This window comes from Pogona vitticeps, chromosome 6 (genome assembly GCF_051106095.1).
Source record: "Pogona vitticeps strain Pit_001003342236 chromosome 6, PviZW2.1, whole genome shotgun sequence".
Lineage (NCBI taxonomy): Eukaryota > Metazoa > Chordata > Lepidosauria > Squamata > Agamidae > Pogona > Pogona vitticeps.
In genome coordinates, this window is record NC_135788.1 from 110182709 (window position 1) to 110196816 (window position 14108).

General features: G+C 44.5%; 1 protein-coding gene and 1 long non-coding RNA gene across 10 annotated transcripts in view; one reads left to right on the plus strand and one right to left on the minus strand.

Moving 5' to 3' along the window:
- Positions 1–10916, minus strand: part of LOC110081888 (myosin-10) — a 68816-nt gene extending 57900 nt beyond the window's left edge. For all 9 annotated transcript variants that reach the window (XM_020798995.3, XM_078377072.1, XM_020798996.3 and 6 more), the window contains exon 1: positions 10868–10916. The gene's annotated coding sequence lies outside the window, so the exon portion shown is untranslated. The remainder of the gene's footprint in view (positions 1–10867) is intronic.
- On the plus strand, positions 1933–7818 carry LOC144583396 (uncharacterized). The gene is made up of 3 exons (XR_013537153.1): positions 1933–1990; positions 4656–4755; positions 7717–7818. It is a non-coding gene; the product is annotated as an uncharacterized LOC144583396 (long non-coding RNA).
- Positions 10917–14108: the final 3192 nt, after the last annotated feature.

Sequence of the window (14108 nt, forward strand, 5' to 3'; positions counted from 1 at the left end):
CACAAATTAAATGAATTTTGTGTAATTCAAGTTTTGGAGTGTGGTTGGCACATGAGTGACAAGAACTGCCTAATTGAACAGGTAACATCCCCGGGCAGTTCTCAAGAGTGCCTTCTGCTTTGGCACTAACCACCACGCTATTGCGGTAATAAATGCACTTGGCAGCTGGGCCATGCAGCAGTCATCTACATTACCCATAATACCCAACCACAGCCCCAAGGCACTGTGGGAAATTATAGGAGCGGCTCCCAGACTTCCACTGGGTCCACTGAAGCTGACAAATGCTCTTGAACTGCCTTGAGTCCAAGTTTGGAGCAGAAAGGTGGAGTAAAAACAAACAAGCAAACAAACAAACAGCTAGCAAGAGAAAGAATCCTTGCTGAATTCCTTGTTATTGATGTAGGCCTGTCTCTGCACACAGAGAGACACGGAATAATTTATTTTTTATTTTATTTACTTATTATTCGATTTATACCCCAGTGGCTTACAAAGAAGAATAAAACATTATAAGATACAATCAAATAAAACCATCAATATATGTAAATCAATGACATAATTATATCAACAAATTAGAAGATCAAGATGGAGGAGAAAAAAACTAAGGAAAAAAGAAAGTCAGGTGTTAATGTAAAAGTTCCACTTCTAGCAGAAAGTAAGACATTGCCCCCACCCTTGAAGGTAATTCGTGTAACTGTAAAGTATCTCGTTTCCCTTCTCTTTGGCAAACAAAGCACACACCCAAAAAGCACAGGACTGGATGCTACCAACCCATCAAGGGCTTGAAATTCTTGAAGAATTTCTTACATTTCTTGAATTCCTAAACAACAGTCATCCTAGTCCCAGAATTACAAATCTGCACAATTTTGCTAGTGTGCGCGCGTGCACACACACTGCTATGGGTTACAAAGGGCAGATTTTTTTTTTGCAAAGCTCTATTGAAAGTACTGGAAAAATTCCTCAACAAGGAGAGGAAAGCCTCAATTCCCTATCTTTGGCAATAAGGACAGGAAAAGAAAATATTTTCATTCCTCTTTGTGGCACAACTAAATGTGTCCACTAAGGACCCACTGACCTTAGAATTTCAGGGCTGTAAGGGACCCCAAGAGTCACCAAGTCTAATTCTTTACCAAATCAGGACCGACCCCACAGCCCAAGAATCCCTAACAGATGGCCATCCAAGCTCTGTTTAAAAACCATTCATGGCAAGAGAGCACAACAATAGGTGCATCGGTGAAGGTCCTTTCAATCTGGAGATGAAACCAACCTCTGAGTTACATGCTGGAAAGAAACCAGAATATAAACATTGTTAGCTGCTGGATGGCTCAGTGGCTTATGTCTCTGGCTGGAAAGCCAGAGACTGGGAGTTCATTCCTCACTGTGCTTCCTTGAGAAGGGCTGGACTCAATGATCCATAGCAGCAGTAAGCATCATCATCATCATCATCATCGTCGTCGTCGTCATTATTATTATTATTATTATTATTATTATTATTATTATTATTATTATTATTATTATTATTATTATTATTATTATTATTATGGCTTGAAAAAATGCACTCATCCACTCGTCTGCGATGGGTGAAAAATGCTGCTTGACCAGTCACAGCTCCTCCTCTGCCTGCCTCCTTCCCGTCAGTCTGTCTCTCTCTCTCTCTCTAATCCTGCAGTCCTCCCCTCCCCCCTCCCATTGCAAAAGGAAAACTGCCCTCCTCTTGCGAGAAGAAAGTTTGAGCAGTACATAGAGGTGTAGCTCTGCAGGAGAATATAGAGTACAGTGGGGTCGCTACTTAAGAACGTCCTTGTAGTCCCAGACTGAAGAATGTGGAGATTCCCTGCTCCCAATTTCAACTGAACGAGGACACATTCTGGGGTGGGAGGGAACCATGGCTCCTTAAGAGGCCGGGCACTTTTGCTTTCAGTTTTATTTTTGCTGAAGACATTCAAAAGAAAGGCATTCAAAATACAAGCTTCATGACCCCACAGGCACACAGGTAATAAAGCAAACGAAGTCTAAGGGTAATAAATCCGTGATTCCCAATCCGAATAATCGTGCTGACTGGTGAAATTTTTGACTGACTGGTGAGACATTCTAAAATTTATCAAGCTCTGGTTATTATTATTATGATTATTATTAAATGCTGTACTAAGGATCCTTTTTGATCTGCCTCCCTTCTGATCTGTTAGCAGTCAGAAATCCAGGTTATTTCAGGTGAAGGGGAAGGATGGAGGCATGACATAAAATGAAAACTATGCGAAATGCATGCCATTGTGGGCACCTGGATTTCTAACCTAGTTCCAAGATAAAAGCTGGCAAAACCCCATGGGGTGGTAAGGTGGGGGGGAAGGAAATGGCTCCATTCCTTCCCACAAAGACCGAAGGGTGCTAGGTGACGCCCTTTGGCTGCCAACCAAGGCAGGTGCAACGTGCTAAACGTACCTTTGCCTGGCAACCACCTGCCGAAGCTGCCACACCTCTGTCGGAGAATGTCCTTTTCCTGGTGCTCTTAACGCAGAAGTCTCTTATCAACTCATCTTTTACATCCTGGCTAACACCTACTGCCTCTGTGCCATAAGGAACCTTCCTCTCGCCCTCTCGCCTCCAGAAAAATCGCAGAATCCTTATATCTTATCACCCACACTTGGCATACTTGGCTGCTCTAATACACTCATCGGCTTACTCCTATTTACTTTGGATTAATCTGGAACAAATAGCAACTTTCTTGTGGTCACATTCACAAGTTGCAACACAACTTTTAGAGCTTAGGATGACAGCTCTTTCTTCTAAACTTACTAGAACACTGATAGACAGAGGCACATATATAGAGGCACCAGTATATATAGTGGTTTGAGTGATGAACCAGGACTCAAAAGATCTGGATTCTCATCAGCCACATTTGGCTGTAAAACGCATTACGTAAACTTGAGTCAATCACTTTCTTCAGCCTGACTTAACTTGCAGGATTGTGTTGTGAGAATAAAGTGGAGAGGAGAGAGCTGCCTTGATATAACCAGAGGAAGGGAAGGGCAGAAATGTTAATGAATAAAGAAGCAACTCCCCAGCTTCTCCAGCCTCTTGGCTCTTCCTACTCACTCACAGACACTCCACTTTGCTTTATGGCTCCTACATTACCATTGACCCAGAGTATACTTTACTTGTGTAAGACAACCCGTCGCCCACAACAACCATTCCCCTATGGCTCCACTGCCCTCCTTTTCTGCGATTCCAGTAAATCCCAGCTGGACATTCTGGCAATCCCAGAACTTTGACAGCTGAATAGGCTGCTTGTTGATGAGGTATGCGAAAGATTATCTACACAAACTCAACCTTTGTGTACCGCACCTAGCATTTAGAGAGGGAAAAAAACAACCACCCACTCCATCAGGCCCAACTCTACACCCAAAGCATTTAGTAGTTGTAGTTCTCACACCCCACTGTCTTAAATCACTAGGCCTAATCTCCTGGTCACCCAAAGGACCCAGGAGTCCTGGTTTTAGCTGTCTCCCACCTTGACCAACTCTCTTTGTTTTTCAGGAAGAACACAGTTCCAGCACTTTCCATACCATTTCTTACTAGGTCCCAGTCCCGTCTTCACCTGTAGAGACTGGACAATACCCAACCAAGAGAGACAAGCGCTAAGCAACCTTGAGTCCTGCCAAGCAGTGTCTGTCCAACTGGCACTAACAAGGCAGCTGCGCTCTTGTTAACTAACTAATTTGCTGAGCAATCTCTGGGTGAAGCATTAGGGTGGTGGCCAGCTACTGCCTCAGGCTTCTATGAGCTTTAACAGAGCAAGGAATCCTAATAGCATGTCTTTTCCCCTGAAAATTCCCCAAATCCATCTCCAGTACCTTGTAATCTCTGGTCCTCAGGGTTCACCATGACCCTCCACAGTGCTCTGATGCCTCAAAATAGCCAGATGATACAGGCAGAAGACCAAAAGGCCCAGTTCCTCCCCAGCATAGGAATACAAATCTGGAGAAAGCATCATCTGTTGAATACTGGCCAAAAGTTCTACTGCACATGAGCATTAGGGGAAGAAAAAGGTGGCAACAATTTATTTATTTATTTATTTATTTATTTATTTATTTATTTATTTATTTATTTATTTATTTGATTTATTTGATTTATTTGATTTATACCCCGCCCATCTGGCCTAAAAGGCCACTCTAGGCGGCTTCCAATGAATATAAACACTAAAATAATACAAAGAATTACATAAATCCTAATTATAACATGCACAATACAAAAATAGAACAAAAATAAATAAGGGAGAACAAGAGAAAATCAAGTGTTAGCTGGAGGGAAGGCCTGAATATATAGCCATGTTTTTAGTTGACTTTTAAAGTGCCCAAAGTGGGGGCCACGTGGATCTCAGGAGGGAGATTATTCCAGAGGCGAGGAGCCACCGCCGAGAAGGCCCGGTTTCGTGTCTTTTCCTTCCGGGCCTCTCTTGGCGTCAGGCTCTTCAGCCTCACTTCCTGGCTCGCACGGGTGATCCAGGTAGATCTTGGTGGGAGCAGGCGTTCCGCCAAATACCGAGGTCCTAAACCGTTTAGACAATCCTAAAGTGACTCATGGGGGTAGGGGCAGAACAGAGTGGATTTTGGGGAAGGAGAGACAAGAACACCTAAGAGTTTTTATGCATAACTCCTTAGGTCATGCTTGGCACAACAGGAGATCGCTGCAAGAGACAGTAGCTGACTAGAAGTCCCCGTGGCCCTCCAGATGCTATTGGGAGTGCAATTCTCCTTAACTGTAAGTAGCAAAACTGATGGTGAGGAATGATGGGATCTGTACTCCATGAAGGCCACCTACTCCCCAACCTTATGTTGAAATGGCACCTGTAGAAGTTCAGTTCTGGAATTAGCAAACTTGCTGGGAATCCAAGGGGAATTCTAGGAAGCTGGACCCCGATATAACCTGGGAAGGAAGTGAGGGCTAGCAAATAAGGGAGAACGGCTGTCCCCCAGTGTGCGAATTCCCAGAGAGCCAACTGTACCAACGATCATCACAAAACTCAATGAATCGTTCATCTGTCTTAAACTCTGCCTTCATGGATTGTGGCAAACATATTATTTAAACTCATGCAAGTGAAAACATATGTAAGCGCGTTAATAAGCATCGCTCTCAGAAAGAGGGCACTCACTCGCTTTGGCCAAAGGGTGGTGGAGAAGAATTTATAATGAGGAAGGGTCAACTGAGGATGCGTTTCTGGGTTTTCAAAGCATGTTCCAAAGGGTAGGAAAGCAACCACGGCTTTCACTGGGAATGAAGAACGAAGTGCCAGACAGGAAGTAGTGGGTTAAAATCAGTGTCAAGCATTCATATTTTATTTTTATTTCTTAAAAGGAACACATCTCTCCCTCTGTCCTGCTCCCATGAAGGCTGCCCTGCCAATGCCCCCTTGCGCTCGACTGGTGGTTTGAAACTGGCAGCGCCCACAATGGAATCACAAGAATGCCCTTGAAAACCCACAACCCAACTGATATTGGCAAGCATGGCAACCTGAAAGGGCCAGATCAGCTTCAAACCCCGCTCCATTTCATGGGCATTAAACGGACAGTAAAAGCAATGTAGACGGGTGAGCACGGACGAGTGGGGGAAGAGAACAGAGAGGGACAAGAAAGCAAAACAAACCGATAGGGTAAGACAGATTGCGCTCGTTCTACTGGAAGAAGAAAAAACCTTGAGAGGATATACTGGGCTTTTAGGCCTGTGGGTTTGATCTGGCCCGGATATTCCAAAAGAAAGCCACAAGGCGTGGCATCGCGCCCAAGGGTAATTGGTCCCAAATGTGTCTTCCTCTGGGGTGTGGCATGGGTAAAGAGGCAGAAAATGCAGATCTATGCAGAGGTGCCAGTTGAAGTATCTCATTTTCAAAGCAGGCTCTGGATGACAAGAGAGGAGGGAGTGGTGCCTAGTGCTTCAGCAGAGAGAGACTGGGAGCCAGGATTCCTGGGATCTTTGGGTCAGAAGGGGAACCTCACAAGATAGAGCTGAGGGGAGCACAGGCGTCAGCGGGTTACGAGTGGGAACTGACGTCCTGTGGGTTTAAGCCTTCCTATAATTGTTAGCTGAGATAGCCACAGGAGTTTGTTTTGCTTGGGATGACTGGAACATTTTTGGCAGCTCGTCTGCCTCCCTGATTTCGGAGGCTCGTTAAACCCCTCGAAGAAAGGCGGTGGCCACCTCTCGCACGCTCGGCTTGCTTCTCAGCCGTCCGCTCAAGCCTGTTTCCTTTCAAGCCTGTCTCTTTGCAGGGCCCTTCCGTTTTCTGCCTTTCACCTGTCAAAGGTTCTTGTTCCAACAACAGCAAACATGCAAGCCCCACCATCACAACGAAGAGCGCTACCTCGTGCCACACTTGCCTTATGCCCCAATGAACAGAGGCCCGGCACTCCCTCTGGAATGTCTGAAGCTTTGGCTCACTAAGCCTCAGACGCCTCCAAGAGAACCAACGGCTCCCACTTCCTGCTACCAGTGTCACCTGGAAACCCCAACGGTGCTGGGACACCTCTAGCAGCGGACAAAAGAGGAACAGGCCTTACTGGTTTTGCAATCAGCTAACAGGGTTGGCCAGAATTTGGCAGGATAGCCAACTCATGGGTCAATCCCACCCCCCCGCATTCTTGTGAGGAGTATCAATACGGAGATCTTATTCTCCACTACAGTTTCTCTTGAACCTGGAAGCCCATTTGCCTTTTCTCTGCCTTTTAACTTAGGTCAAGTAAGCCAACAGAGAGATGAGAAAGAGCACAGACAGGTAACACAGTTCTATATTTTCAGGACGTTTGATGGTGGTTGCCTTTCCAAGCTCTTTGTCCACCTTGAGGGTTTAAGGCAGACGCAGTGAGCTGTGAGAACTGTAATATTGACCCTGTGCTCCACTTCTATGGCTTGGAACTATGGCAGCTGCTTCTTCAAGGAGAGAATGAGGAACAGCTGGTAAGGAAACAAAGTGGGGACCACCCACCCAATATAGAGCTATAGGGCAGAAATTCTGATGTCAAAAATGTAAATCAATCTGAGAGAGCACAAACAGGTACGTGGACGCCTCCTTCCCCAAACTCTATAAACTTCAGCACTCTGAAGTCTGCTGAAACATGTAGGATTCACAGTTTAGATCAGGGAGGGAAAACCTTTGATCCTGCAGATGTTTTGAACTCTGTCGTCCACAGCCTCATCCCCGGCTATACTGAGTAGGGAACCACTGTTTTACATCCAGGAAAGTCTTGATATATCAGATACACAGAGCCGACACAGTTGTTTCTTTCTGTCACCCAACCCTCCCCGCTATCTCCACCCCAACTGACTTCTGGGTTATTAGTTCATCTTTGGGAATTTGGGAAGGAGAAATTATGGATTTGTTTGGAGAAAGAAGATCATTGGTGTCTATGGTTCTGAACCTCTGCTATCGTATGTTCCAACAATATTCCATCAAAAAACCTAAGAGGTACCAAGACAGAAACAAAAAGCCCACTTTGGGCATCAGAGGACAATGATATGTTTACAGGCATTCTGCTCCCGTATTCATAACTGATGTAAGTTTCAAGGACACACAAAACTGCAGTAGTACTTGCTGGATGTAAACCCAAATGAAAAAATCCACTCAAGTGAAAACTGAACCACTACTGTTACTACTACTATTAGTGTCAACTTTCTGTGTCCCACTGGTAGTACCTGTACCAGAGACTTTAAAAACAATCTGATTTACAGGATTACAAAAGGAGACACCAACAGAATCGCCTCCTGGATTCCCCAAGAAGAAAGCAAGGAAAGAAATGGATTACAGAAAGAGTTTGGAGATAGGGAGTCCCAGGAAAGAACAACAAGAAATCATGTTGAGTGAACGAGAAGAAGTGGACAAGCAGAAAGGACGCCTTGACTTCTCTGGAAATGGGACAGCCAAGGGTTCCAGCCCAGTGGATGGGAGCCAAGCGTTTTGAGCACGCTGGGCCTCCTTGGGGTGACCGCCACTATCTTTACAACTATCACAGTCACAGACTGAAATAACAAACCTGAGTCAAATATATGTCACTCCATATACGAGTGTGTCAAGTCTATATCTGAGAGTGTGCAGCTTCTACGTCGCCAGCCCACATGGCTCCCGCCCCTTCCTCCAAAGCTCATGACACGCCTGCTAATTGTTTTGCCGGCCGGCTCATATGACTCCCAACGTATCCAGACCCTTCTGCCAAGATCCCTGTTCCAAGTTTAGGACTGAGCCAGGAGAGTTGGGATGTGGGGGGCAGGGCAGAGGGCTGCCTGCATGGCGTATGTGCGCCCATCACTGCTATAAATACCAGCTACGGACAACGTAACTGCTTAGCGCTCAAGTGCAGTCTAGAAATGACTTCTGAGAAATTCAGAGAGCCAGAGAAATTTAGCGTCTCTTGGTTCTTTTCCCACTAAAACAGAATACGTATATGGAATTATTATTTTTAAAGCACTCTGTTTTGTGTTACTCACATATACTGTCACTATCAAACAAAGGGCTGCTTTGGGATTTTGTTATTAAATGCTCAATTTTAGTCCATTATTGAACACACCAAACGTATCACTATATGTTTCCATAAAGTATTCTCTTTTACCACTTTTTCTGGCAGAATCTCCAGCTGTGATTTATTGTAACACAGAAGAGACAGGTGGTTTCAAGGATGCAGACAGAAACCCCTAACATCTGTCTCCTTTAGCCAAAATACTAACTTCTTCAAAGTTGTGGAGCACCGCCTCTTTTCATGGAAAGGACTATCCAAGTTCTAATAGTCATCAAATACTCTTTGAATAATGCCTATCATATTAGAACAATGGCAAAAGATTTGTTTTACATGAAAAGCTTTACTATACTAAATCACTGATTTAATCACCAAGCTTATATTGGTTAAAATACTAGAGTGGACACAAATTTAGGCACAATTGGAATAAACCCACTGAAATCAGTGAGGTTGTAATCTAACCTTATGTGTTTCAATGGATCTAGTAATATGACTTTACTTAGATTTGGATCCAAACCATCCTTTCTCACTTAATATGCCTCACTTCTGGTTTGTGAGTTACACAACCCAAAAATCAAATCACCTATCAAAATTAAACTATTGGACATTGTTCTTGTCTCCTTCACTTTCAAATATAACACAGAGCAAGCTTTCCAGTCATCCTGTTTTGTAAAAAGGACTCTAGTCCATGGAATGTTATGGCAGAATAAACCTTTTTTTGTCTTTAAGGGGCCACTGGATTCTTTGTTGTTTTCACTGCAAAAGATCAACACAGCCACCCTCCTCTGGAATTCATGATTCTGTTGACACAGCAAGTTACAAATGCTAAGAATTCCCCGGATTTGCAGACCCAATTGGTGCATTTTGGTGGACTTTTAGACAAAAGCTCCTAACTGGCTTGATTACATTCAGATGCTTTTTTCAGCTGCCTTGAATTAGGGGTTAGAAACACACACAAATCCCTTCCCACAAACCTTTTTTTTTATCTCGAAGACATACAACAGCATTCCTGGAATGCTTGGTATTATTTTGGGCATCACACAGAGAAATTCCTGCTCTTCTGTTCCAAAATGCAACAAACACATGCATCCAATGGCACTTTCAGCTGTCTAGGAGTCACATTCAACCATTATGATCAATGGCTAGACTCCATGATATATGCTTGAGTATGGCAGATTTATAAAGGGAGAGATTGCATGGTGCCAGCTCATCTCAGAGCTTTTTTAAAAGAAAACATCAGTGTAAACTTTCCAAAATGAAGTATATATTTTTTAAAAAATAACATTGGTGGCCTACTGTCACCAGTAAATTCAGGTGTATGGGTATTCTGACAGAAATCCAAATTATGATATGTCTGCCTGCATTATCATCCTCCTTTGTCATTCCAGCCTCTTCTGGATTAAGCCTCCCTATTATAACTGCCAGTTCTCTTTACATCAAAAGCTCTCTTTCCGGTATCTGAGCTTTACCACAAAATCTGGTGACCCTTTTGCAGAGGAACAAAACAAAAATCCTAAACAGAGGCCTTTGCGGTACTATAGGTGCTCTTCCCACAGGAACAGTTACCTCCACCCATTTTACAGCAGTAGAACCTGCCGGTTTTTTTACGCCACCGGATCCCAGGCTTGGAGACGAGAAAGGAATATATACAGTATACTGTATCTGTAAAGCCTCCAATGGGAGTGTAGGTGGGGATGAAGGAGGGATGAAAGATGAAGAAGGAAACCCTACAGAAATTTGCCAGCTGGCATTTCTTTGGCTGGGGGGGGGGGGCATGAAGAGCTGAATAGGTAAGAGAAATTGGACAAGCCATGTCAAGTCCAGGGGACCTGAGAGGCCTGGGTCGGCTATGGGGCCAAGGGAATGGAGAACAGAGATTGATGAATGAAAAGGAAAACCTTCATCTGACCCAATGTTCTGTAGGAGAAGAGAAGAAAGCAGGTGCCTACATTCACAGAGAAAGCATCAAAAGCAACACAGGCAGACCCAGAAGCAGGCAAGACTGGGGAAAGGACAAAACCACACCACAGAGTGCAAATCTGTGATATAGGAAGGAACATAAAATATTCTCTTATCATTCCTACCTCCACTCACAACACTGTAAAAATAAATGCCACCTCTCTGGCTATTTTTAGGATTAATGCGAGGCCGTCCCAAAATTGTCACATCTCTACATAATCCCATCCACGATTCTAGAACGTGTTACCTATGAATACATATTTTATACGGCCACTGAAACCTCCTGCCTCTCCCGCGCCGGAGGCTGTGGAGGAGACCCTCGCCAGACACCGTATTAAAGCGACTCTTAAGCCAAGGAGAAGGGCAGTAGAGAGAGAGAGAGAGGAAATGGCCCTGGGCAAGCAATACCATACCTCGGCAGCTAGGAGAGGGTTGTTGACGCCTCCGAGGCCCAACCGCAACTGAGCGGCCACTGCGTAGGGGGAGGGGTCCGGTGGTCTTAGCCCCGCCCACCCAGACCAATCACAGCACAAAGGGAGTGACAGCAACGGGGCTGGTCAGGGAAATCTGACGGCAAGATGGGGATAGGTTGGTAAGCGCAGCTACGTACGCCTCTTTAGAAGGATGGACACGAGAGTCCTCCAATCACAGGAAAGGGAACGTCTGGGTCCTTTTGGAAGCTGAATGGGTTCCTTTGTGTGTGAACAGATCGTGAGAGGATGCCTGGGGGGCGGGAGGGGGGGGAAGAAGGATGAATGGGGTCTATTGTCTGCTGGGAGGGGGATTGGGATTACGTCAGAGGCAGGACCCCCCACGAGCCTCCCCACCGCCACAACCTAAGAGTCATGCATTCGCTCTTCTCTCCAATTCCAGTTTTCCTGGGGGGATCCCAATTGTTCCCAGAGAAATGTGGGGATCCAGACTCCTTCCTTTAACCCACCGGATGAAAGAGGGATTCCCAGACTTTAGGACTCTGAGAGAGAAAAATGCTGATAAAGGATGATAAATAAATGGCATAATTAAAGTCTCTCTGCAACGAGGCTACTCTCTGGATGAGTCACGTTCCTGTCATTCTTCTTCCGACCAGCCTCTGCTTAGCAGGTAGATGCTTATTCTGCATCTCTACCTGACATTTGGTTCGTCCAGCCCCTCCTGATGCAAAAGGGAGGGGCAAGATGTATGTTTTTTTGGAACACAGTGCCTACAATGCCTGAGCCAACAGGGTCCATGATGGAAAGGATATTAGGGGAGCCGTAGTTCAAAAAATGAAAATAGTGCTTATGCATACCTTGGTTCAGTCATTAATACAAATGGAGACTGCAGCCAAGAAATCAGAAGAAGATTGAGACTAGGAAGGGCAGCAGTGAAAGAATCAGAAAAGATCATGAAGTGTCAGGATGCGTCCCTGGAGATCAAGACCGAGATCATCCACACTCTTGTATTTCCAACCATCATGTATAGGTCTGAAAACTGGACACTTAAGAAAGAGGGAGGGGAGATAGTTTGAACTGTGCTGGAGGAGAGCGTTGTGGATACCCTGGACTGCCAGAAAGACAAGCAAGTGGATCCTAAATCAAATCAAGCCTGAACAATCTCTGAAGGCAAAAATGTTGAAACTGAGGCTGTCCTGTTTTGGGCACATCATAAGAAGGCAATATTCTCTGGAAGAGACAATAATTCTGGGAAAGGTAGAGGGCAGCAAGAAAAGAGGAAGATGGACAAACTTCCTAAAGGAAGCCACAGGCTTGAATCTACGAGAGCTAAGCAAGGCTGTTGAGGGCAGAACATTTTGTAGATCGCTCATTCGGTCACCCTAAGTTGGAAGCAACTTGATGGCACATGACAAGAACAACTGTTCAAAAAAGTGATTTTTCCCATTTCCGAAGAAAAGTAACTGTCTAAAGTAACAGATGAAGAGCTTCCCATTTCAATGGTTAATGCTGTCTGGCCTCACATCTTATTTGCCTGAGACCAATGGGTGAGTCACGCGCGGAGGGCAAATAATTCTCATTCTTTCACTTTCAAAAGGCATGTATATGAGTGAAGGTGTAATTCCCTGTTTTCTGCTTTCTCCAGACACGGTTCTGTGACCAGATGCCAGATCTCATACGGCCCATCATGGTGATGGTCCAGCACAGGTCTTGTAGCTAGCATGTCCCAGGTTTATTTCCCAAGCTTTGCACTTGACAAAAGCTCAGGACACATGGTTGGGAGAACTTTATGTTCTCGTTCAAAACCTGTGTTAATTGCTGTGAGAACCTTATGAGGCCACTTCCCGAAAAAGTACAAAATAGGATTCTGAACTTTGTTTTCTAGTAAACAGGACTCTTTCCATGTTTCAGCATTTTGGCTTTTCTTTGCCTTTAAGGTACCACAGGATTAATTGTCCCGTATTTTATTGAGTTCCTTCTGAGTGGGAAACCCTGCTGCCATAGTAATGGGAATAATGCTTCTGGCACAGGCATTTCCAGTAACCACCATGAAAAATCTCCACCGCCTCCCTTTGTGCAACTGCAACGCTTGTACAACGGAGGCAAGCCAACATTACCACAGAGGTGGGACTCTCCACCCTGAATCAAAGTCCCTTATGAAATGTTCTTAAATTGATGTAATAATCATGAAATCAAGAGACAGCTCCTTTTCTGGATCGGTAGCTGGTTAAGGACCAGAAAGCCCCTACAATGTTCCTTTGACTCCAGCTGATGTAAAGGGATCCTCTCTGTTTTATGAGCCATCATGTGCACCGACCCAAACTGCCATTCCTGTAAGCATGTGAATGTTCTACTGCCACAGCAAAAGACACATCTTCTACCACACTCATATTCAGCTTTGCCATAACATCACAGCAGATGCTAATTTAAATGTCTTATCTCCACAATACTGTACATCTATTATATTTATACTTTTACTTATAGCCCGCTTACCCTCGATGAGTTCAAGGTGGAATACATGACTTTCTCTCCCAATCCTCTTCATTGTCAAAACAACTCTCTGAGGTAGATCAAGCTGAGAATAACTAACTGGTCCAAGATCACTTGTTAAGCCTGACTTGCAAATGAGGATTTGAACCCAGGTCTCCAAAGTCGTCATCCAACTTTTTGACCACTACACCACACTATGAGGCATAAAACGTTGGTGCAAAAAATACTAATGATCTCTTTTTCATACCCCTATGTCTGTGCAGTTAATAAAGCCTCAACATTGTACAGTTCAGTGGTTTAGATATTCAGCTGGGGAGCCAGAAATCGGGTGTTCGATTCCCCACTGTACCTCCCTGACAGGGGCTGATGATCCATAGGGTCCCTTCCAGCTCTGCAGTTCTAAGACGATGATGATGGTAATCACATTTCTATAGGGGGTAGCCCTGTCAGTTGGCAGGTGGGAAATTGAGTTGTATAAACAAATTTATTGCACTCAAAGTGTTCATAAGCTATAGTTCTTTTGATCAGTTGCATCTGAAATGGACTGCAGTCTAAAAAAATGTATATCATAAGAAATATATTAATCCATGCAAGTAACAGAAGTCTGTTACATTTTTTGCCTCTTTGCTCTCTTACCAAAGCTGTGCTGCCCCCTTGTGGCACATTTGTGTCTACTTCCATTCCTGTACGGCTATTCCGCTTGTTTCTTTCCAGGCCAGGGTCATGTTGCTAA